Genomic DNA, 26084 nt, shown 5'->3' with positions numbered 1-26084 from the left:
ATTCTAGAGTGCCATAAAACACAGAGCTATACAATACGGTTCATTAGCGACCACCATAAAAAGGCATATTGGTTGCCATTAAGAGAATAAATACAGAGAATTATTATTATATTACTCTTTTCCAGGAATGTGAGCTGCTACTATTACAGATATAGGCAAGGAAAGGAAGATCTGAAACAAGAATTTGTCTATGTAGCACTTCACTTCAGCCTCTGGTTGAACACCTGCTTCAGTAATCTGGATTTCAAGTCCTGTATATAAGACAAATTAGCAAATGACTGTTCACTACCATTTACACTTCCCACAATATGCACAGTGGCTCATCCATAGTAGTAGCAGTTTACTGATCTGGCCCCTTTCAGGTGAAATATATATTATATACACACACACACACATATAAGTATATATGTAATTTTATACATTTGATCTATCTATCCAGTTATGCTGTGCGCTATCGACAGTGAAATGGCTATGGCACATTTTGCAGACAGACATCTACCAATGTTGCATCAATTGTCTACCAAGAATAAGTTATCAATGTAAAATCCATGTGTCATATATTCCATGCGTTGGAATCGGAGGTGTATATACCATACGCTCACTGTGAGTTCCCCAAAAACCGTCCTAGTAGTGGAAACAGCCGCAGCCTCGCCCATCATTCGTCAGTCAATTGTGTAATTGCCCTGATGATTGGAGGCAGCGGAGTTGCGTTCCCTGACAGAGTTGCGTCCACCCCCCCGCTCCCCGGCTGCGTTCCTTCACACCATGCCACTGAGCTATTTTTAACTGAAATTGCCACTATAACATCTGAATGCTGTTAATGCAAAGTGTTGGTCAGCAATGAAATTAAGTGTAAGTAGATCTTCACACAAATCCTTTTATTTATTTTTTTGGAGTGGTCATAGAGGTCTACTTATATGAACATGCTTTTGTTTTGGACACTATTATTTTATGGCATATTCACAATACATAGCAGATGGCCATAAACGAGTACAAACCTTTCACCTTACTATATAAACAAGAAAATTTGACTTCCTGTTCATACAAAATCTTATCATTATGTCTCTTCTGGGTGTCTATATCCTCTCAATAGTTCACAAGGAGCAAGGTTGCAATAACACACCCACCTACTGGAAAATCAGCACAATTCAGTGGCCTATGGGTGATGCTCCATGTGTAACCAGATAGAGGTGCAAACAATGCTGATATTCCTAGAATTTGGAGAAGTCCAAGTCTCAGAGGAATCCAGAGGTTGAATACAGAATTATTACCCTTTTTAAGTAACTTTGAGGTGTAATGCAGCTAAAACCCATTTTTGGCTTATCCACAGAGTAAGCCATAATTATCTGACGTGTGGTGTTCCTACCACACACATCCTCTGACCCTTTTTCTAAGAAAAAGTCGGGCTGGTGATCACTAAAAGGAGCAGAAGTAAGGAAGATCTGTCTGCTTGTGCATCTGTAAAAGTATAGATAAAGTCAAATGTGTTTGTCAGGAAGCTTCTCATTGAAGTACAGCAATGGCAGCTAAATTACACACAGATATGGGAGACAAAAGGACCCTCATTGCTCAGACAGGTGGGAGGTAACACCGGTGGAATAGACAGTCAAAGAACAACCCATAACTTCACTTCCAGCGGCTAAAAATAATACCTGCTCGTATTAAATGTGCAGAAATGATTACAGGTCCCATAAAGTTATTGATGTGTCTTTTACAGAAACCTGTCAGCACGATTTTGTAAAGACACGGCTGGAATGGCGCTGTAATACTGATTACATTGATACCTTTGGTGAAGAAATCTGCTTTGTTCTTCTCTAATCAGCATTGGAAGTTTTCTGCTAATTAGATTTGGGTGCACAGGGGCCGGACTGTGCACTGGGTCTTCTCGTCTGCGATTCCCCGGCCCTTCCACCTGCCTCCGGTCTGTGAATGATCTGCCCCCTATACTTGAAGCTGTCATTCAAGGACCAGAGGCAGGCGGAGGGGCCGGGGAATCACAGACAGCGAGGGAAAGAATCAGCCCCTGTGCACCCAAATCTAATTAGCAGAAAACTTCCAATGCTGATTAGAGAAGAACCAGAAAGCAGATTTCTTCACCAAAGCCATCAATGTAATCAGTATGTCAGCGCCATTACAGCCATGTCTTTACTTTACCTTACAGAATTGCGCTGACAGGTTCTCCTTAACAAGCCAAGTGCCTGTGTATCCACTGCATGAGGACAACAGATTTCTACAGGATTAGGTCTTGCTGAAACCAATGATTTTTAAGCTAGCTTAAAAATTATTTCATAAGATGAATCAGGTGTTTGGAAGCCTCTTTACATCGGCCGATTACATGGAAAGGAGCATTCATAGGAACACTCATTCACAATAATCGGCTAGTGCCTAATGCACCCTAGGGTGTAATTACATGCTCTTTTTTTTCTAAGGTGGGTTCGGAGCCAGACTGCCACGAAACCCGCCTGAAAAACAACTAACAAGATGCTCAAAAGAATGAACACATTAATTTCTATGTAAAAAATGCCTTGCTTATATGTTCACGCTTTTCAGCATTTTTTAACCGTGTCAGTTTTCCAAAGATGCTAAGCAGTTAAAAGTGAGCTGACCATTCTTCAGGTGCCTTCTCCTGTGAAGACGCTCTATACTTTACAATGTAGGTCAATGGGAGGCTCAAAAGACACCCGGAAGAAGTCTTTCTCAGCAATTTTTCTTCAAAAACGACTAGCGAGTTCTTCATTATTGTATGGTGTTAAAAAAAAAAAAATCCAGAAAACAGCAGTAGAAAAAGATGCCCCAAAAAATGCTGTAAAACCGAGGAAAAACAACTCATAGAAAGTCAAAAACTGAAAAATAAGCAAAAACCTCTAATAAAAAAAAAAGGACGCTTCAGGTCTACAAAATGCCAAAGAAAGGGGGAACTTCATGAGGCATCTTCCGTTTAAAAGCGGTTTTTATCCACCTGAAAAAAATAGTTGTATGCACATACCTTTAGGTCATGTGCACACGATCAGGAATTGCTTGCAGAAATTTCTGCAGCGTTTCTGTAAGGTTCTGCGCCTCTCGGCATCAAAAACGCTGCGGAAATTCTGTGTGCTTTTGATGCGTTTTTTTGCATTTACATGCCTTTTATGTGCGTTTTGCCATGCGTTTTTTCCAATGCATTGTATAGGAAAAACTAAGGCAAATCCACAGAAAGAAAGGACATGCTGCTTCTTTTTACGCACATTAAATCTTGTCAGGAAAATTACTGATCATGTGCGCAGATCTTCCAAAATCCCATAGAAAGTGCTGGGATAAGGTTTGCAATGTGTTTTTGGGGCCAAATTTGCCTGGATTTGCCGCAGCAAAAACACATAAAAAACGCATCGTGTGCACATACCCTTACTCTGATGACAAGCTATGCAAGAAAAAACAATGACTTGGGGTTTTTCAGTCTCCTGCTGGGCAAACAGTGACTGTACCCATGGCATATATTTGTATATGCTTAGCTAATGAATGTTTATGGACAGTTAGATGGGAAACACAAGCTTAAACAAAGTCAAAACTACTGTAATATCTAAAAATAATCTAAAAAGGAGGAACTGAAGAATTTAAGAGGCATCATGGAAAGGAAATTAATTACACATTACAGGAAGTTTAAATATCCAGATCTGCCTAGATGTTAGAACAACACTTCGTTTTTAACTAGAAACCAGCGGTTTTATTAAAGATACAAGAAATACAAGTAAAAAAAAAGACAATGACAACAGATACCTAAGTTAGAAATCTGTCCAAACATCAAAATATTGTCAAAGGAGAGTTATGAGAAACAATATTCAGAACAAGAAGAAACTAAGAAAAAAATATGGCAGGAGAAAAAGAGTTAAAGTTCTGTGCAGGCACTAGATGCGCTGTGAACTAATGGGGACATGAGGAGGCAGCGAGTGCCACACTTCCACTGGACAGGACCCATTGTGTTCAGAAGGTAAGAAAAGAATTAGCCATCGCTAGGGCAATAAGATGCAATATTTCATGATCTCAGCAATGTACTCCAAAGCAGAGGGGATTATTGTTTGATCACAGAATCTCGGGATAAGTTGCCTAGAAGACGCCAAGAAGTGTTGCAGCAGACACACAAGGAGATTCTTCACATGAGAAGGAGAACTGCCACTGGAAGCTAAATCGCTGAGTGTGTGACTCCATCTATATAGTTATATGGATCAAAAAGGTCTTTCTAGAAAGGCGGAATAGAGCAACCGCCCAAGAAATATGAGTAATAACCAACAGCCTGTTTGCAGCGCCAAGTGACAGAAGTAGATGGGAACATGGCATGTAAAATGATCGGGCAACTGTGCCATCTAGAGAGGACCCTGCAACAGGATGAACCATTAACAAGGGCCTCTAAAGTCCTTTCTTCCAAAAATGTGAGAACACACTATACAAGAAATACACTGACATCTATAATATCTGTCCACCTAGTGGTAAAGAAATCGGGTATCCTAATAGACAGCGGAAAAACATTCAATTCCAGTGGTAAAAGGAAATTAGCTGGGTTGGGAAGGGTTTATTGAGGGATAACACAGGATATTGGTTTTCCCCAGATGAGGTGAGAGGACCAGGAATGGAAGGGCTCCTAAGGTGATCTGTGCAGAAGGGAGTATCCCTAGATGGAAGACAGGCATTCGGAGCTAACCACGTGGCTATAAATTAAGGACAAAGTAAACATTTACATGGCATGTGTATACACAACACTGCAAACAGCCAGCAACAATAACTGCCCTGCATAAAGAAATAAGAGTTATAAAGAGAGATGGAGTTGTGGGAGCAACTGACAGACCGCTGGATCTCATCATCTTACACTCCGGTGTAACAGGATTGGAGGATGGCTGGTGTGGTAATGATATCCAAGAAGGTGGATTAGTGCAATTATCAGCCGTGGTGTGCAACATATGGAAAGGTATTACACGAAATGAGCTGTGAAGTATGTAGAAAAGTACAGTCTGACAACTAGCATGGCTGAATTATATCTCATCAATAGAGAGGCAAAACTAAAAAACTTTGATTCCGATCTACAGCCACTATAAGTTGGTGAAAGGTCCTATTTAATAAAAACAAAAATTTCAAAGTTGTGTTTTTACAAGCACTTTGCAATTTTATTCAATAAAGAACGTGAGAATAACCATTTAATGTGGATAAAAGTGATGCACCTAGGCTACAGTCATTGTATTGCTGCCTATACAGAACAGAATTACAGAATATAAATGTAATAAATGGAAAGTGATGCACCTAGGCTACAGTCATTGTCTTGCTGCCTATACTTGAATGGACTACAGGACAGGAGAAGAACATGGGTCTTCTGGTTACAACTAAACTAAGCAGCAGTACTCCATGTCAGGCAGCTGCTGCAAAAGCAAATGAGATTTTAGGATGTAATAAATGATCAATGATTGAAATGTAATATCACCCCCTCTAAAAATCACCTGTAAGGCCACATTTTTTAATATGGGATACACATTCTAAAAATGATATCTGAAAGCTAGTGTTCAAAGGTGGGCAACTAGATTATTAAACAGGATGGAAGGTATAATGAGAAGTTAGAAAAATGGTGCTTGTTTAGCTTAGAAAAAGAGGTGTCTAAGAGGTGATCACAAGGAGGCACCCTTCATAAGACCGTATTTATGGTACAAGTGCTCATGGCTGTGGGACTCTTCTAACAAAAAGAAATTGACCGAAGAAGACAACGAGACAACTACTAGAACTGAAACTCAAGAAATCATCACATGCATTGGTGCTGAATATCAACAGCAGAACCGCCAGCAGGAGAGGTCTGTGACCTACCTGCTTGTAAGTTCTTAGACACAGTAAAATAATAAAATAGTCCCGGATAACTCCTTTAATATAGAATAAGTGGAATACAGCCGTTATTTCCTCTTCCCCAGTGATATGCAGAACTTGATACAAACATTACTTTGTGTACACTGCAGCCATGTGATTTCTTCTCATTTTACAATATTACTTCTTCTGGCAACACTTTGCATATTTGTAACCTAGCAAGGATTTGCCATTAGGGCCAGATTTTTTGCCTGTTTTAGCCTCTATTCTCTGACAGTATGGTGGCATACCGTATACTTTTTTAGGCATTAGTTTGGAGTACTGTACATATAAGTTAAAGTCATTACATTTGTAACAACTACAATTTAAAAATACAATTATATTGTTAATATTGTATAATTAAAGGATTGACAGGATTATGGAAATAGCTGAGCATACTGTGCTATTCTTTCTCCATTACTCCCTTAGAAGTGTATGGGAGCTAAGGGAACAGGATAGCGTTCAGAGCTACAGTTGTGGCAAAAAGTTTTAAGACTGACGCAAATTTTCTTTTTCACAAAGTTTACCAAGATACCATGAGTGATGTGACATGCCAACAGTAAAGCATCCTAGGACCTTGCATGTGTTGGGGTTGTTTGTCATCCATGGGAGTGGACCCATTCACAATTTTTCCTAAGAACACTGCCATGAATGGTACCTAAACTTCCTCCAAGAGCCAAGTCTCTCAATGATCCAGGAGCAATTTGGTGATGAATATCCAGCATGATGGAGCATCATGACACAAGGTAAAAGTGATAACATTAGGCGACTCGGTGAACAAAACATTGTCATTTTGGGTACATGGCCAGGAAACGCCACACATCTTAATCCTATTAAGAACTTGTGGCCAATCCTGAAAAAGCAGGTGGACAAACAGAACACAGAAATTGTGATAATGATAAATTCCAAGCCCTTATTAGGCATAAATGGGCTACCATCAGTCGGGATTTGGCCCAGAAGCTGATATCCAGCATGAACAGGCTAAAAGCAGTGGTCTTAAAAAATAAGGGTCAACACTGTAAATATTGAATCTTTATGTAAACTTTATGTATTTATCAAAAAAAATGTAAAAACGTGGAAAATGCTTTCATAGAAACATCTGAGTAAAAGACCATAAAACACTGCCGCAGAAAGCTTTGTGGAAAACAAAAATATGTGTCAGTCTAAAAACTTTTGGCAAAGACTTTACACTACTTCTGTAACTGTAGAGCTATGGGAACTACAGGTACCCATTTACAAGAATGACATATACGATACAAGACAAGGAAATGGACACCCGCCTGGGATAATCGTCAGACTCCTAATATACCCCATTATTACTTCAAAATTGATATTTACTGTCATTTCTTGTGTGGATGAAACACAGGAATTTCAGGTAGACTGGAAAAAACATTATTTCTGGACAGCCACAAACATACACACTAATGGTGAAAAGCAGCTAAGAAACATTAGGAAATGGATTATTTTGGAGCGCTGTACCTTCATTACAATGTCAGCTTGTGTTTTGGTGGTTGAAGGTTTCTAATTGTGACTGTGAAAAAGATTGTGATCATCGCTGGACGCGTCTGGTCTCTCTTAGGTCTGGAAGTGTATGATACCGACGTGTGCTGCCCGAGGAATAGATCAAACAGCACGCTGACCAGCCTAAATCTACAGGGCTGTGCAGATGACGCTTTCTCTTTTATATGGACCAAGTGTCAGTGTGAAAAAAAAAAAAAAAAATCACAGCATTCACTATTCTCCAAGTCTTGGATGAGATTTGCCTAATGGGATCTCTCCCATATGGATCATCTGTGCAGCCCTGGACCTTTACCCACACATTAATGACCTAGGACTGTATTTAATAGTGACCATTTTATACCACTGATGTATAAAATCAGATGCCACATGGGCGGAAAAATGGACACAGAGGACAATATGGATAAACAGCGTCTGCGTTTTCAGGATGAAACCTGAATGATTTTTCATATGCTGGTCTGACCGCGGCCCTAGATCTCAGGCTGTCAGTATGAAGAATACGCCAAAGATTGGTAGCTCAGGGTCCATCACTGGGCACCAAGTGACAATGGCAGGAGGTGATGTGGGCACCGCTGCTATGGCTAGTTCTAACACAATAATGGCTACTGAAGATTTAGGTTGGGGCAGCCCATTTTGAGTTGAGGCATAAGTAACCTGTGAGTGCAGATGTGTGCAGATGAGGGGCCGGCGAGGGCTGCGGGGCCATGTGCACCACTAACGCCCTAATAAATGACTTCTCCAGAAGTGACTAAAGCAGATCATGTATAATAATAATCATCATCCTCATCGCTGCAGGAGGTAATGGAGCTACACAGGTGTGTACAGTAAGTCATGGGCAGCGCTGATTGGTGGGAAAGTGACGGGATAGTATTGGTTTTCACTTTAGAACATTTGCAGTAATATATTTTAAAGTTGGAAAACGCTGCGGATCCGGCACAGTAACGTGTGACTGGTAATATATGGAAGCAGCAGAGGCCGGAGCCCACGGTGAGCAGCCCGGAGACCCCCACAGCCCCCCGCCGGGTGGGCACATCTGCACCGCACAGGGAATGGCTTCTCCGGGACAGAAGCCAGAGGTTAATCAGCACATTCCCGACATTCCTCCCGGCTCATTTGCATATGCAAATGTTTTCTGTAAACACATGTAACTAACGTAAACAGACAGACAAACAAGCGCGCACCGTGCGGGCACCGGCAGCACTGCCGAGGACTGGTCAGCACACACGGTGCCACACTGCGGGCCAGCCGCCACTACACCAAGGCTGAGCTGTCACACTGCGGCCGGAGTATCAGACAGACACAAGCGCCGCCACTGCCGGCTGTCACTGCTGCCACTACACCAGGACACCAAAGTCCACCGCCAGCCCGTACCTTCTCCCCGCAGCCGCCGCGCACACTGCACGGAACAGTCCAGCTCTGGAGGCGCAGCTGAAGTCACGTCTCAAGTCCCACACAGTCCGGAAGGAGCAGGATCCTCCAGGAGACTGTACGCGAGCTCCGCACTCACACTCCGCACATAGCCTGTACAGTACGGGCAGCAGGACCTCAGCGGCAGCGGGCTAAGGGAGCGCTGACGTCATCACCATGTGATCGGTCACGTGGGGGGGGGGAGACTGAAAAGAAGTGTGTGTGTGCTGAGCGCTCCGAGGCAGGTGTGCTTCATGGTAGTGCGGTGACTAGTGTGCAATGTATAATATGTGTGTATATACCTGACAATGGAACAGCTGTGTGTATATACCTGGCAGTGGCACACCTGTGTGTATATGTAGTGTGTATATACCTGACAGTGGCACAGCTGTGTGTATATACCTGACAGTGGCACAGCTGTGTGTGTATATACCTGACAATGGAACAGCTGTGTGTATATACCTGACAATGGAACAGCTGTGTGTATATACCTGGCAGTGGCACACCTGTGTGTATATGTAGTGTGTATATACCTGACAGTGGCACAGCTGTGTGTATATACCTGACAATGGAACAGCTGTGTGTATATACCTGACAGTGGCACAGCTGTGTGTATATGTAGTGTGTATATACCTGACAGTGGCACAGCTGTGTGTATATGTAGTGTGTATATACCTGACAGTGGCACAGCTGTGTGTGTATATACCTGACAGTGGAACAGCTGTGTGTATATACCTGACAATGGAACAGCTGTGTGTATATACCTGGCAGTGGCACACCTGTGTGTATATGTAGTGTGTATATACCTGACAGTGGCACAGCTGTGTGTATATTCCTGGCAGTGGCACAGCTGTGTGTATATACTGTGTATATACCTGGCAGTGGCACACCTGTGTGTATATGTAGTGTGTATATACCTGACAGTGGCACAGCTGTGTGTGTATATTCCTGGCAGTGGCACAGCTGTGTGTATATACCTGACAGTGGAACAGCTGTGTGTATATGTAGTGTGTATATACCTGGCAGTGGCACAGCTGTGTGTGTATATTCCTGACAGTGGCACAGCTCTGTGTGTATATGTAGTGTGTATATACCTGGCAGTGGCACAGCTGTGTGTGTATATTCCTGACAGTGGCACAACTGTGTGTGTATATGTAGTGTGTATATACCTGGCAGTGGCACAGCTGTGTGTGTATATTCCTGACAATGGCACAGCTGTGTGTGTATATGTAGTGTGTATATACCTGGCAGTGGCACAGCTGTGTGTGTATATTCCTGACAGTGGCACAGCTGTGTGTGTATATGTAGTGTGTATATACCTGGCAGTGGCACACCTGTGTGTATATGTAGTGTGTATATACCTGACAATGGAACAGCTGTGTGTATATACTTGGCAGTGGCACACCTGTGTGTGTATATTCCTGGCAGTGGCACAGCTGTGTGTATATACCTGACAGTGGAACAGCTGTGTGTATATGTAGTGTGTATATACCTGACAGTGGAACAGCTGTGTGTATATGTAGTGTGTATATACCTGACAATGGAACAGCTGTGTGTATATACCTGGCAGTGGCACACCTGTGTGTATATGTAGTGTGTATATACCTGACAGTGGCACAGCTGTGTGTGTATATTCCTGGCAGTGGCACAGCTGTGTGTATATACCTGACAGTGGAACAGCTGTGTGTATATGTAGTGTGTATATACCTGGCAGTGGCACACCTGTGTGTATATGTAGTGTGTATATGACTGGCAGTGGCACAGCTGTGTGTGTATATACCTGACAATGGAACAGCTGTGTGTATATACCTGGCAGTGGCACACCTGTGTGTATATGTAGTGTGTATATACCTGACAGTGGCACAGCTGTGTGTATATACCTGACAATGGAACAGCTGTGTGTATATACCTGGCAGTGGCACAGCTGTGTGTATATGTAGTGTGTATATACCTGACAGTGGCACAGCTGTGTGTATATGTAGTGTGTATATACCTGACAGTGGCACAGCTGTGTGTGTATATACCTGACAGTGGAACAGCTGTGTGTATATGTAGTGTGTATATACCTGACAATGGAACAGCTGTGTGTATATACCTGGCAGTGGCACACCTGTGTGTATATGTAGTGTGTATATACCTGACAGTGGCACAGCTGTGTATATACCTGACAGTGGCACACCTGTGTGTATATGTAGTGTGTATATACCTGACAGTGGCACAGCTGTGTGTATATGTAGTGTGTGTATATACCTGACAGTGGCACACCTGTGTGTATATGTAGTGTGTATATGACTGGCAGTGGCACAGCTGTGTGTGTATATACCTGACAATGGAACAGCTGTGTGTATATACCTGGCAGTGGAACAGCTGTGAGTATATGTAGAGTGTATATACCTGGCAGTGGCACAGCTGTGTGTGTATATTCCTGGCAGTGGCACAGCTGTGTGTATATACCTGACAGTGGAACAGCTGTGTGTATATGTAGTGTGTATATACCTGGCAGTGGCACAGCTGTGTGTGTATATTCCTGACAGTGGCACAGCTGTGTGTGTATATGTAGTGTGTATATACCTGGCAGTGGCACAGCTGTGTGTGTATATTCCTGACAGTGGCACAGCTGTGTGTGTATATGTAGTGTGTATATACCTGGCAGTGGCACACCTGTGTGTATATGTAGTGTGTATATACCTGACAATGGAACAGCTGTGTGTATATACCTGGCAGTGGCACACCTGTGTGTATATGTAGTGTGTATATACCTGACAGTGGCACAGCTGTGTGTGTATATTCCTGGCAGTGGCACAGCTGTGTGTATATACCTGACAGTGGAACAGCTGTGTGTATATGTAGTGTGTATATACCTGACAATGGAACAGCTGTGTGTATATACCTGGCAGTGGCACACCTGTGTGTATATGTAGTGTGTATATACCTGACAGTGGCACAGCTGTGTGTGTATATTCCTGGAAGTGGCACAGCTGTGTGTATATACCTGACAGTGGAACAGCTGTGTGTATATGTAGTGTGTATATACCTGGCAGTGGCACAGCTGTGTGTGTATATTCCTGACAGTGGCACAGCTGTGTGTGTATATGTAGTGTGTATATACCTGGCAGTGGCACAGCTGTGTGTGTATATTCCTGACAGTGGCACAGCTGTGTGTGTATATGTAGTGTGTATATACCTGGCAGTGGCACAGCTGTGTGTGTATATTCCTGACAGTGGCACAGCTGTGTGTGTATATGTAGTGTGTATATACCTGGCAGTGGCACAGCTGTGTGTATATGTAGTGTGTATATACCTGGCAGTGGCACAGCTGTGTGTGTATATTCCTGGCAGTGGCACAGCTGTGTGTGTATATTCCTGGCAGTGGCACAGCTGTGTGTGTATATACCTGGCAGTGGCACAGCTGTGTGTATATGTAGTGTGTATATACCTGGCAGTGGCACAGCTGTGTGTATATGTAGTGTGTATATACCTGGCAGTGGCATAGCTGTGTGTATATACTGTGTATATACCTGACAGTGGCACAGCTGTGTGTATATGTAGTGTGTATATACCTGGCAGTGGCACAGCTGTGTGTGTATATTCCTAGCAGTGGCACAGCTGTGTGTGTATATACCTGGCAGTGGCACAGCTGTGGGTGTATATGTGGTGTGTATATACCTGGCAGTGGCATAGCTGTGTGTATATACTGTGTATATACCTGGCAGTGGCACAGCTGTGTGTATATGTAGTGTGTATATGTAGCACCCTGAGGATTCGGCTGCTACAGGGGTATTGCACCTCAACCCAGAGGTGTGATATTCCACTCCCGGGTAAGGATGGAGTGTGGAACTGAGCTCAGTTAGCTGCATGCACTACACACATCCCATTTCCGAGGAACAGACCGATGGTACTCCCACTAGAGAAATGTGCAGGTACGACAGTGTCTGTTCCTGGCTGGAGTGGGAGGGGGGTGGAACATCCCAGTAGTGTAGGGGCAGATAGGGGGAGCAGTCTGGGTAGTGCTAGGAGCTCATTGGGTGCTGGTCACCTGAGCTCACACATAGAGGGAGTATATAAGGTGGGCACCATCTTAGATCAGGGTCAGTCTTTTGCAGAGTGAGGTCAGTCTGTCAGAGCAGAGGAGAAGAGCAGCTCCAAGGCCAAGAGAGAGAGAGAGAGGAGAAAGAAAGACCCAGAGGGGGAGAAAGAAGGAACTCCAAGAGCCCAAATTAGACCAGAGGGTGAAGAGTTGGCAACAGGGTACCGGATCCCAAGCTGGCAGAGGCTACAGCACACCTTAGCCAGGAACCGGAGGTCGTGGGCAGGATCGATCTGCCACGATCACCCACTAAATCCACCCGGAAGGCAGACCAGGAATAGGGTCAGGGAACCCAGAGACAAGGGTTTACCACCAAGAGGCCCGAGGGAGCCGGACATAGGTGGATCCCTGGTGGGGAAGGCCAGAGAAGAGGACAGGACAGAAAGGGAGCTCAGGACCACGCTCCAGAATCACCTGGGGGTTGGCTGAGTCCAGGACCTGGTGGACGCAGCACGGCTCGGGTGGTTACTTAAGGCCGGAGTGACCAGAACAACTGCAGTAAGTAAACAAACCCTGAACTGCACAGCCCGACTCTGAGTCTCATTTCCATCCTCGCTGCACCACCACAACCCCCATCCTCTGCAACTGACCCCCTGAGGCTATACCCCTCCCGTTGGGGGTTATACTACCTGAGCTGCACATACATCACCAGCCTCAGCGGACCCTGCTGCAGCGGCGGCCGTACTGACCGCAATTCAACGGGTGGCGTAGTCGACACAAAAGAACATCTAGTAACATCATAAGGACTGCCACACACTGAGTTTGACACCCTGGGCACGGACCGGGTCACAGCCACTCGGAGACTACAACCCCCATCTGATCCGGCTCCGGGTATCCCTAACAACACTGGCCCAGGGGGCGCGTCAACTTTGGCGTAGTCGGCAGGATAGCGTGCCCGCAACAACCGGGTACTGCGTGCCTGAAGAGAAGTTCACCGTTCCCTCAAAAAGAAGTCTCCTGCCGGTTCCGGAGGGTTCCCGCCAACGGACCCCATCACAGGTCGTTTCCCGCCGGTTGTCCGCCATTTGCAGCTTTTTCCCGCCATCCATGGAGTTTCCCGCCACTGGGAGATGATTCCCGCCATTTCCAAAGATTTCCCGCCTTGGAAGAGCGGACGCCATTATGGGCGTGCCAGAGGGTGGCAAGAGGCCACCTCCCATCGTGGGCCAGGTCGAAGAATGGCGCCAAAAGCGGAAACCGCACCCACCAACAGAGACTGTGATGCTGGAAGTGTCCATCAGCGTAAGAGAACTGCCCCTGGAACTGAAGTTGCCCCGGGACCACCCTCGATGTGGGCGGAGACAGAAGAAGAGAACAAAGATGGGTGTCGCCTGGAGCAGTCTGGAGAGAGCGCACCCGGAGACAAGACGTCTGGAGGAGAGTCCAGAGAGAGCCTACCCGGAGATGGAGGGAGAGTCAGGCAGCACCGACCCAGTGGTCAGGAGCCTGTTGCAGGTCGCCACTCCAGAAGGCCTGCTGGAGATCCTAGCACAGCTCCCCCGAGACCGGGAGTGTGCACAGACCGCGCTGGAGGGCCTCGCACGGAGGATGGCCCGGGTGCAGCGGGAGACGTTGGCGGAGTGGAGCCGAGAGATGGCCCAGCAGACCGAAACCCGTCAGCGGAGCACGCCGCCCGAGACGAGGAGACAGACCGCCTCTGAGGATGGCGCAGGAGGAATGAAGGCAGGAGACGGCGCCGAGAAGGGAGCTGAACGGACGGAGGCAGGTAAAGGGGACGTCTCTACCCCGAGCCGGGAAACCGTGTGCCTGCCCCAGCTCCCCGTCGCAGAGCCCGAAGTTCCCCCTGCCGTGCCCGTCGCTGCATCGTCACCGTGCCAGACTAGGCCTCAAGCAGAAGCCGCGGCCGCGACCCCTGTGACGTCACACGCCTCGACCTCGAGCGTGGCAAAGCAGGAAATACCACCGGCCTGGTCGCAAGGCCTAGTACCTCCGGGCGCCGCAATACCAACAGCGCCCCCTACCTCCGCGGAGCCACCGGCCTGGTCGCAGGGCCGAGTAACCCAGGGCGCCGCCGTTCTTACGGTGCCCTTTGCCTTTAAGGTGCCCCAGGCCTGGTCGCAAGGCCTGGTTAACCCGGGCGCCGCTACCATCAACGCGCCCTCAGCATCTAGAGTGCCGCACCTGGGTGAAGATCTATTCGCCCAGCATACGTGCCCGGATGGGCAGCCCTTTGTATGGCCCCAGGAGTACATTCAGCTGGAACTCCAGAGAGCAAGGCCCATGTGCGAGCCCCTGATTCCGGCTCCGAAGCCCGTAAAGAGGACCTCGCCCCCGCTGGAGGAGGCACAGTTCGAGTGGGACCCCACCGGAGAAGACCTCATGGGGTTCACTCAGGAGACTCGGGCGGCCGCAGCAGAGCGTGCAGAGTGCTGCCGGCAGCAGCTCGAGGTCTTCGAGAGGGAGCGGAGAGAGAGGCGGGTCCGGGAACAGCAAGCGCAGATAAGGAGCGCGGAGCAGAAGAGCCGGACCAGGAGGAATCCCCGTGCAGCTCATGGTCCCCCTTCCACCGGGACTGTGATAAAATTCAACATGCAGCACGGATGGGGCTTTATCAGAGACCATCAGACCCCCGGCGACGTCTTTGTAACCCGCAGAGACGTAGAAAACCATCTGCCGGAGGGACACAGAGGTCGTGACCTGTATGTAGGGGACGAGGTCACCTTCACCCGGCACAAGTGTGCCAAAGGACCCTACGCCCTCCATGTGCATCGCCTGACGGAGGAGGAGCTGCGGTGTGAGGAGGAGCAAGAGGACCCGGACGGGTCTGAAACTGAAACCAACCAACAAGAAAGAGCAGGAGGACGCCGTCGTTGAAGTACGGTAGAGAGAGACTGTACATAGTTACCCGTCGGGGTACCAAGAACTGTTACTTATTTAAAATATGTTCCCCGTTGGGACCAGCCAAGAGTGAACTGTTAACCCCGTGTGTCCCTAGTTCCTAATACCTGGCCGAGGACTGAGAGCGGCCATATTCCCTTTGTATATAGTTGCGCTTCCTAAAGCGCCCCCTACCGGTTTTATAGGAAACCGTGGGGGCGCGTCATATATACCTGGCAGTGGCACAGCTGTGTGTGTATATTCCTGGCAGTGGCACAGCTGTGTGTGTATATTCCTGGCAGTGGCACAGCTGTGTGTGTATATACCTGGCAGTGGCACAGCTGTGTGTGTATATGTAGTGTGTATATACCTGGCAGTGGCATAGCTGTGTGTATATACTGTGTATATACCTGGCAGTGGCACAGCTGTGTGTATATGTGGTGTGTATATACCTGGCAGTGGCACAGCTGTGTGTGTATATTCCTGGCAGTGGCACAGCTGTGTGTGTATATACCTGGCAGTGGCACAGCTGTGTGTGTATATGTAGTGTGTATATACCTGGCAGTGGCATGGCTGTGTGTATATACTGTGTATATACCTGGCAGTGGCACAGCTGTGTGTATATGTAGTGTGTATATACCTGGCAGTGGCACAGCTGTGTGTGTATATTCCTGGCAGTGGCACAGCTGTGTGTGTATATAGCTGGCAGTGGCACATCTGTGTGTGTAGATGTAGTGTGTATATACCTGGCAGTGGCACAGCTGTGTGTATATACCTGACAGTGGCACAGCTGTGTGTATATGTAGTGTGCATATACCTGGCAGTGGCACAGCTGTGTGTATATACCTGGCAGTGGCACAGCTGTGTATATATTCCTGGCAGTGGCACAGCTGTGTGTGTATATTCCTGGCAGTGGCACAGCTGTGTGTATATGTAGTGTGTATATATTCCTGGCAGTGGCACAGCTGTGTGTATATATTCCTGGCAGTGGCACAGCTGTGTATATATGTAGTGTGCATATACCTGGCAGTGGCACAGCTGTGTGTGTATATGCCTGGCAGTGGCACAGCTGTGTCTGTATATTTCTGGCAGTGGCACAGCTGTGTGTATATGTAGTGTGTATATTCCTGGCAGTGGCACAGCTGTGTGTATATGTAGTGTGTGTATATACCTGGCAGTGGCACACCTGTGTGTATATGTAGTGTGTATATACCTGACAGTGGCACAGCTGTGTGTGTATATACCTGACAGTGGAACAGCTGTGTGTATATGTAGTGTGTATATACCTGACAATGGAACAGCCGTGTGTATATACCTGGCAGTGGCACACCTGTGTGTATATGTAGTGTGTATATACCTGACAGTGGCACAGCTGTGTGTGTATATTCCTGGCAGTGGCACAGCTGTGTGTATATACCTGACAGTGGAACAGCTGTGTGTGTATATTCCTGACAGTGGCACAGCTGTGTGTGTATATGTAGTGTGTATATACCTGGCAGTGGCACACCTGTGTGTGTATATTCCTGACAGTGGCACAGCTGTGTGTGTATATGTAGTGTGTATATACCTGGCAGTGGCACACCTGTGTGTATATGTAGTGTGTATATACCTGACAATGGAACAGCTGTGTGCATATACCTGGCAGTGGCACACCTGTGTGTATATGTAGTGTGTATATACCTGACAGTGGCACAGCTGTGTGTATATTCCTGGCAGTGGCACAGCTGTGTGTATATACCTGACAGTGGAACAGCTGTGTGTATATGTAGTGTGTATATACCTGACAATGGAACAGCTGTGTGTATATACCTGGCAGTGGCACACCTGTGTGTATATGTAGTGTGTATATACCTGACAGTGGCACAGCTGTGTGTGTATATTCCTGGCAGTGGCACAGCTGTGTGTATATACCTGACAGTGGAACAGCTGTGTGTATATGTAGTGTGTATATACCTGGCAGTGGCACAGCTGTGTGTGTATATTCCTGACAGTGGCACAGCTCTGTGTGTATATGTAGTGTGTATATACCTGGCAGTGGCACAGCTGTGTGTGTATATTCCTGACAGTGGCACAGCTGTGTGTGTATATGTAGTGTGTATATACCTGGCAGTGGCACAGCTGTGTGTGTATATTCCTGACAGTGGCACAGCTGTGTGTGTATATGTAGTGTGTATATACCTGGCAGTGGCACAGCTGTGTGTATATGTAGTGTGTATATACCTGGCAGTGGCACAGCTGTGTGTGTATATTCCTGGCAGTGGCACAGCTGTGTGTGTATATTCCTGGCAGTGGCACAGCTGTGTGTGTGTATATACCTGGCAGTGGCACAGCTGTGTGTATATGTAGTGTGTATATACCTGGCAGTGGCATAGCTGTGTGTATATACTGTGTATATACCTGACAGTGGCACAGCTGTGTGTATATGTAGTGTGTATATACCTGGCAGTGGCACAGCTGTGTGTGTATATTCCTAGCAGTGGCACAGCTGTGTGTGTATATACCTGGCAGTGGCACAGCTGTGTGTGTATATGTAGTGTGTATATACCTGGCAGTGGCATAGCTGTGTGTATATACTGTGTATATACCTGGCAGTGGCACAGCTGTGTGTATATGTAGTGTGTATATACCTGGCAGTGGCACAGCTGTGTGTGTATATTCCTGGCAGTGGCACAGCTGTGTGTGTATATTCATGGCAGTGGCACAGCTGTGTGTGTATATACCTGGCAGTGGCACAGCTGTGTGTGTATATGTAGTGTGTATATACCTGGCAGTGGCATAACTGTGTGTATATACTGTGTATATACCTGGCAGTGGCACAGCTGTGTGTATATGTGGTGTGTATATACATGGCAGTGGCACAGCTGTGTGTGTATATTCCTGGCAGTGGCACAGCTGTGTGTGTATATACCTGGCAGTGGCACAGCTGTGTGTGTATATGTAGTGTGTATATACCTGGCAGTGGCATAGCTGTGTGTATATACTGTGTATATACCTGGCAGTGGCACAGCTGTGTGTATATGTAGTGTGTATATACCTGGCAGTGGCACAGCTGTGTGTGTATATACCTGACAGTGGAACAGCTGTGTGTATATGTAGTGTGTATATACCTGACAATGGAACAGCTGTGTGTATATACCTGGCAGTGGCACACCTGTGTGTATATGTAGTGTGTATATACCTGACAGTGGCACAGCTGTGTGTGTATATTCCTGGCAGTGGCACAGCTGTGTGTATATACCTGACAGTGGAACAGCTGTGTGTATATGTAGTGTGTATATACCTGGCAGTGGCACAGCTGTGTGTGTATATTCCTGACAGTGGCACAGCTCTGTGTGTATATGTAGTGTGTATATACCTGGCAGTGGCACAGCTGTGTGTGTATATTCCTGACAGTGGCACAGCTGTGTGTGTATATGTAGTGTGTATATACCTGGCAGTGGCACAGCTGTGTGTGTATATTCCTGACAGTGGCACAGCTGTGTGTGTATATGTAGTGTGTATATACCTGGCAGTGGCACAGCTGTGTGTATATGTAGTGTGTATATACCTGGCAGTGGCACAGCTGTGTGTGTATATTCCTGGCAGTGGCACAGCTGTGTGTGTATATTCCTGGCAGTGGCACAGCTGTGTGTGTATATATACCTGGCAGTGGCACAGCTGTGTGTATATGTAGTGTGTATATACCTGGCAGTGGCATAGCTGTGTGTATATACTGTGTATATACCTGACAGTGGCACAGCTGTGTGTATATGTAGTGTGTATATACCTGGCAGTGGCACAGCTGTGTGTGTATATTCCTAGCAGTGGCACAGCTGTGTGTGTATATACCTGGCAGTGGCACAGCTGTGTGTGTATATGTAGTGTGTATATACCTGGCAGTGGCATAGCTGTGTGTATATACTGTGTATATACCTGGCAGTGGCACAGCTGTGATTATATGTAGTGTGTATATACCTGGCAGTGGCACAGCTGTGTGTGTATATTCCTGGCAGTGGCACAGCTGTGTGTGTATATTCATGGCAGTGGCACAGCTGTGTGTGTATATACCTGGCAGTGGCACAGCTGTGTGTGTATATGTAGTGTGTATATACCTGGCAGTGGCATAGCTGTGTGTATATACTGTGTATATACCTGGCAGTGGCACAGCTGTGTGTATATGTGGTGTGTATATACATGGCAGTGGCACAGCTGTGTGTGTATATTCCTGGCAGTGGCACAGCTGTGTGTGTATATACCTGGCAGTGGCACAGCTGTGTGTGTATATGTAGTGTGTATATACCTGGCAGTGGCATGGCTGTGTGTATATACTGTGTATATACCTGGCAGTGGCACAGCTGTGTGTATATGTAGTGTGTATATACCTGGCAGTGGAACAGCTGTGTGTGTATATTCCTGGCAGTGGCACAGCTGTGTGTGTATATACCTGGCAGTGGCACAGCTGTGTGTGTATATGTAGTGTGTATATACCTGGCAGTGGCACAGCTGTGTGTATATACCTGACAGTGGCACAGCTGTGTGTATATGTAGTGTGCATATACCTGGCAGTGGCACAGCTGTGTGTATATACCTGGCAGTGGCACAGCTGTGTGTATATATTCCTGGCAGTGGCACAGCTGTGTGTATATTCCTGGCAGTGGCACAGCTGTGTGTATATGTAGTGTGTATATATTCCTGGCAGTGGCACAGCTGTGTATATATATTCCTGGCAGTGGCACAGCTGTGTATATATGTAGTGTGCATATACCTGGCAGTGGCACAGCTGTGTGTGTATATGCCTGGCAGTGGCACAGCTGTGTGTGTATATTCCTGGCAGTGGCACAGCTGTGTGTATATGTAGTGTGTATATTCCTGGCAGTGGCACAGCTGTGTGTATATGTAGTGTGTATATATCTGACAGTGGCACAGCTGTGTGTACATGTAGTGTGTATATACCTGGCAGTGGCACAGCTGTGTGTATATGTAGTGTGTATATACCTGGCAGTGGAACAGCTGTGAGTATATATGCCTGGCAGTGGCACAGCTGTGTGTTTATATACCTGGCAGTGGCACAGCTCTGTGTGTATATACCTGGCAGTGGCACAGCTGTGTGTATATGTAGTGTGTATATATCTGACAGTGGCACAGCTGTGTGTATATGTAGTGTGTATATACCTGGCAGTGGCACAGCTGTGTGTATATGTAGTGTGTATATACCTGGCAGTGGCACAGCTGTGTGTATATACCTGACAGTGGCACAGCTGTGTGTATATATTTCTGGCAGTGGCACAGCTGTGTGTGTATATTCCTGGCAGTGGCACAGCTGTGTGTATATGTAGTGTGTATATATCTGACAGTGGCACAGCTGTGTGTATATACCTGGCAGTGGCACAGCTGTGTGTATATGTAGTGTGTATATACCTGGCAGTGGCACAGCTGTGTGTGTATATTCCTGACAGTGGCACAGCTGTGTGTGTATATTCCTGGCAGTGGCACAGCTGTGTGTGTATATTCCTGACAGTGGCACAGCTGTGTGTATATGTAGTGTGTATATACCTGGCAGTGGCACAGTTGTGTGTATATACCTGGCAGTGGCACACCTGTGTGTATATGTAGTGTGTATATACCTGGCAGTGGCACAGCTGTGTATATACCTGGCAGTGGCACACCTGTGTGTATATGTAGTGTGTATATGCCTGGCAGTGGCACACCTGTGTGTATATGTAGTGTGTATATGCCTGGCAGTGGCACACCTGTGTGTATATGTAGTGTGTATATGCCTGGCAGTGGCACAGCTGTGTGTATATGTAGTGTGTATATACCTGGCAGTGGCACAGCTGTGTGTATATGTAGTGTGTATATACCTGGCAGTGGCACAGCTGTGTGTATATGTAGTGTGTATATACCTGGCAGTGGCACAGCTGTGTGTATATACCTGGCAGTGGCACAGCTGTGTCTATATGTAGTGTGTATATACCTGGCAGTGGCACAGCTGTGTGTATATGTAGTGTGTATATACCTGGCAGTGGCACACCTGTGTGTATATGTTTTGTGTATATACCTGGCAGTGGCACAGCTGTGTGTATATACCTGGCAGTGGCACAGCTGTGTGTATATACCTGGCAGTGGCACAGCTGTGTGTATTTACCTGACAGTGGCACAGCTGTGTGTATATGTAGTGTGTATATACCTGGCAGTGGCACAGCTGTGTGTATATACCTGGCAGTGGCACAGCTGTGTGTACATGTAGTGTGTATATACCTGGCAGTGTCACAGCTGTGTGTATATGTAGTGTGTATATGTCTGGCAGTGGCACAGCTGTGTGTATATACCTGACAGTGGCACAGCTGTGTGTATATACCTGGCAGTGTCACAGCTGTGTGTATATGTAGTGTGTATATGTCTGGCAGTGGCACAGCTGTGTGTATATACCTGACAGTGGCACAGCTGTGTGTATATGTAGTGTGTATATACCTGGCAGTGGCACAGCTGTGTGTATATGTAGTGTGTATATACCTGACAGTGGCACAGCTGTGTGTATATGTAGTGTGTATATACCTGGCAGTGGCACAGCTGTGTGTATATACCTGGCAGTGGCACACCTGTGTGTATATGCAGTGTGTATATACCTGGCAGTGGCACAGCTGTGTGTATATGTAGTGTGTATATACCTGACAGTGGCACAGCTGTGTGTATATGTAGTGTGTATATACCTGGCAGTGGCACAGCTGTGTGTATATACCTGGCAGTGGCACACCTGTGTGTATATGTAGTGTGTATATACCTGGCAGTGGCACAGCTGTGTGTACATGTAGTGTGTATATACCTGGCAGTGGCACAGCTGTGTGAATATACCTGACAGTGGCACAGCTGTGTGTACATGTAGTGTGTATATACCTGGCAGTGGCACATCTGTGTGTATATACCTGGCAGTCGCACAGCTGTGTGTATATACAGTACAGACCAAAAGTTTGGACACACCTTCTCATTTAAAGATTTTTCTGTATTTTCATGACTATGAAAATTGTACATTCACACTGAAGGCATCAAAACTATGAATTAACACATGTGGAACTATATACTTAACAAAAAAGTGTGAAACAACTGAAAATATGTCTTATAGTCTAGGTTCATCAAAGTAGCCACCGTTTGCTTTGATGACTGCTTTGCACTCTCTTAGCATTCTCTTGATGAGCTTCAAGAGGTAGTCACCTGAAATTGTCTTCCAACAATCTTGAAGGAGTTCCCAGAGATGCTTAGCACTTGTTGGCCCTTTTGCCTTCACTCTGCGGTCCAGTTCACCCCAAACCATCTCGATTGGGTTCAAGTCTGGTGACTGTGGAGGCCAGGTCATCTGGCGTAGCACCCCATCACTCTCCTTCTTGGTCAAATAGCCCTTACACAGCATGGAGGTGTGTTTGGGGTCATTGTCCTTTTGAAAAATAAATGATGGTCCAACTAAACGCAAACCGGATGGAATAGCATACCACTGCAAGATGCTGTGGTAGCCATGCTGGTTCAGTATGCCTTCAATTTTGAATAAATCCCCAACAGTGTCACCAGCAAAGCACCCCCACACCATCACACCTCCTCCTCCATGCTTCACGGTGGGAACCAGGCATGTAGAGTCCATCCGTTCACCTTTTCTGCGTCGCACAAAGACACGGTGGTTGTAACCAAAGATCTCAAATTTGGACCCATCAGACCAAAGCACAGATTTCCACTGGTCTAATGTCCATTCCTTGTGTTCTTTAGCCCAAACAAGTCTCTTCTGCTTGTTGCCTGTCCTTAGCAGTGGTTTCCTAGCAGCTCTTTTACCATGAAGGCCAGCTGCACAAAGTCTCCTCTTAACAGTTGTTGAAGAGATGTGTCTGCTGCTAGAACTCTGCGTGGCATTGACCTGGTCTCTAATCTGAGCTGCTGTTAACCTGCGATTTCTGAGGCTGGTGACTCGGATAAACTTATCCTCAGAAGCAGAGGTGACTCTTGGTCTTCCTTTCCTGGGGCGGTCCTCATGTGAGCCAGTTTCTTTGTAGCGCTTGATGGTTTTTACAACTGCACTTGGGGACACTTTCAAAATTTGCCCAATTTTTCGGACAGACTGACCTTCATTTCTTAAAGTAATGATGGCCACTCGTTTTTCTTTACTTAGCTGCTTTTTTCTTGCCATAATACAAATTCTAACAGTCTATTCAGTAGGACTATGTAACGGGTCCGGGAGGCGGAACCTCTGAGCTACTATACAAGGGGGCGGCCCTTGTAAGGGAGCGGGTGGCAGTCTCTGGGTGAACGGACAGGGAGTTACGGCAAGTGATCAGGGCAGTCTCTGGGTAAGGGGTAGGTACGACCTGTGATGGCAGAGCCTCCGGGTAGGCTAGCAGGCAGATGGTAGATGTGTGCTCCCAGGTGAGCAAGCGAGAGTCTCTGGAATAGCAGGTGGTCACGGCACGTGACGGTGGAACCTCCGGGCTGGCAGGCAGGTAGGTAACGGAGAAGCGCTCCCAGGTGAGCGGGCAAGAGTCTCTGGAATAGCTGGTGGTCACCGCACGTGACAACGGGACCTCCGGGCTGGCAAGCAGGCAGGTAACGGAGATGCGCTCCCAGGTGAGCGGGCAAGAGTCTCTGAGATAGCTGGTGGTCACAGCACGTGACAACGGAGCCTCCGGGCTGGCAAGCAGGCAGATAACGGTGAAGCGCTCCCAGGTGAGCGGGCAAGCTGGTCCATAGACAGACTGACCGGAGTAGTAAGGCAGACCGTCGGACCTCAGGCAAGCAGGCAGGTAGCTGATATGCGCTCCCAGGTGAGCGGGCAGGCTGGTCCTTTAGACAGACTGACAGGAGTAGTAAGGCAGACCGTCGGACCTCAGGCTGGCAGACAGGTAACAAGTATTCAGGCAGGAATCAGGCAGGTAACTAGCAGGAAACTGGCAGGTAACTGGCAGGTAACTGGCAGGTAACTGGCAACGGGACCTGAGGGCTGAAGCACAGGTGAGACACAGGTGCAAACAACATTGCTCGGGCACCTCCATTTTGGAGGAGGTGCCTTTTATATGATGAAGTCCTCCGGCCATTGGCCGGGGACTCTTTAGGGCGGCGCGCGCGGCCCCTTTAAGAGGAGGGGAGCGCGCGCGCGCGCGCCCTAAGCACAGGGGCCGGGAAGGAGCGCGCGCCGAGAGCAGAGCAGGAGGAGGACGCCGGGACGGAGCGCGCGCTGACAGCAGAGCGGGGAGAGGACGCCGGGCAGGAGCGCGCGCTGACAGCAGAGCGGGGAGAGGACGCCGGGCACGGAGCAGAGCGGTGAGGGGAGCAGCGTCCCTGCCTAGCAGAGGGCAGGGACGCCAGCGCTACAGTACCCCCCCCTTTAGGCCCCCCCTTTTTTAGGCCAGACAGAAATTTAGCTAGGATGAGAGGGGCATGGATGTTCTCCCGGGGCTCCCACGTTCTCTCCTCAGGACCAAACCCCCTCCAATCTACCAGAAAAAAGGTCTTTCCTCTTACCCTTTTGCTGGCAAGAATGTTCTCTACCTCAAACTTGTCCTCAGCAGAAACCAGAGCAGGAGGCGTACCTGTAGACTTAGAAAAAGAGTTAAGTACCACAGGTTTGAGGAGAGATACATGGAAGGAGTTAGGGATCCGTAAGTTGGCCGGGAGTTTCAATTTATAGGCTACCGGGTTGATCTGACCGATGACCACCAGTGGGCCGATGAACCGAGACCCTAACTTATAGGAAGGGATCTTGAGTCGGACATATTTGGACGAGAGCCAGACTTTATCCCCAGGACGGAATTGAGGAGGGTCCATCGCTAAATGCTGCCAGGGGGCAGCAGGTACTGGCAGAGGAAGAAGGCGGCCGGCCGACAGGTGTCTCGGAACTTTGTTGCGGGCGCAGGTCACACAGGCAGAAACAAAGTCCATAACATCCTTGTGCAGGTTAGGCCACCAGTAGTGTCGGGTAATAAGCTGGAGGGTCTTTTTCCGACCGGCGTGGACAGCTAGTTTAGACGAATGACCCCAGTGTAGGATTCTCTCCCGATCAGGTACCGATACGAACGTCTTACCAGGAGGGAGACAATTTAGACTCACGGGAGCCACCTGCATTACTCTGGCGGGATCGATGGGGCAGTCACATGGTCTATGAGGTGGTGATGTCTCTGCCTCCTCCTTAACAAAGACTTCAGCACTAGACCAATAAGGAATCGGAAGTCCAGGTAGATTAGCTGGGATAGGAGAGGGACGGACGGAATGGACGGGAACCAGGCAGGTTTTATGACAGGCCTGTCCCCAGTGAAGGACTTCTCCGGTTTGCCAGTCAAGCACGGGTGCATGTCTCTGGAGCCAAGGCAGACCTAGCAAGAGGGCGTGAGGGAGACCAGGCAGAACGTGAAAGGAGATACTCTCTGAATGCAGC

General features: G+C 47.4%; 1 protein-coding gene across 4 annotated transcripts in view; it reads right to left on the bottom strand.

The window, feature by feature from the left end:
• TNS3 (tensin 3) overlaps positions 1 to 26084 on the bottom strand; it is a 403696-nt gene that overhangs the window by 243134 nt on the left and 134478 nt on the right. The window contains exon 1 of one of the 4 annotated variants that reach the window (XM_073678349.1): positions 8740 to 8953. The exons of 2 other annotated variants lie outside the window; for them this stretch is intronic. The gene's annotated coding sequence lies outside the window, so the exon portion shown is untranslated. Of the gene's footprint in view, positions 1 to 8739; positions 8954 to 26084 lie in introns of those variants that run through there. One more of the 4 variants, XM_073678350.1, reaches the window with a different exon arrangement.

This window comes from Phyllobates terribilis, unplaced genomic scaffold, assembly GCF_046119375.1.
Source record: "Phyllobates terribilis strain yellow unplaced genomic scaffold, ASM4611937v1 Scaffold_4__5_contigs__length_816908805, whole genome shotgun sequence".
Lineage (NCBI taxonomy): Eukaryota > Metazoa > Chordata > Amphibia > Anura > Dendrobatidae > Phyllobates > Phyllobates terribilis.
The sequence above is the reverse complement of the archived record's forward strand: the minus strand, read 5'-3'. Positions and strand labels throughout refer to the sequence as shown.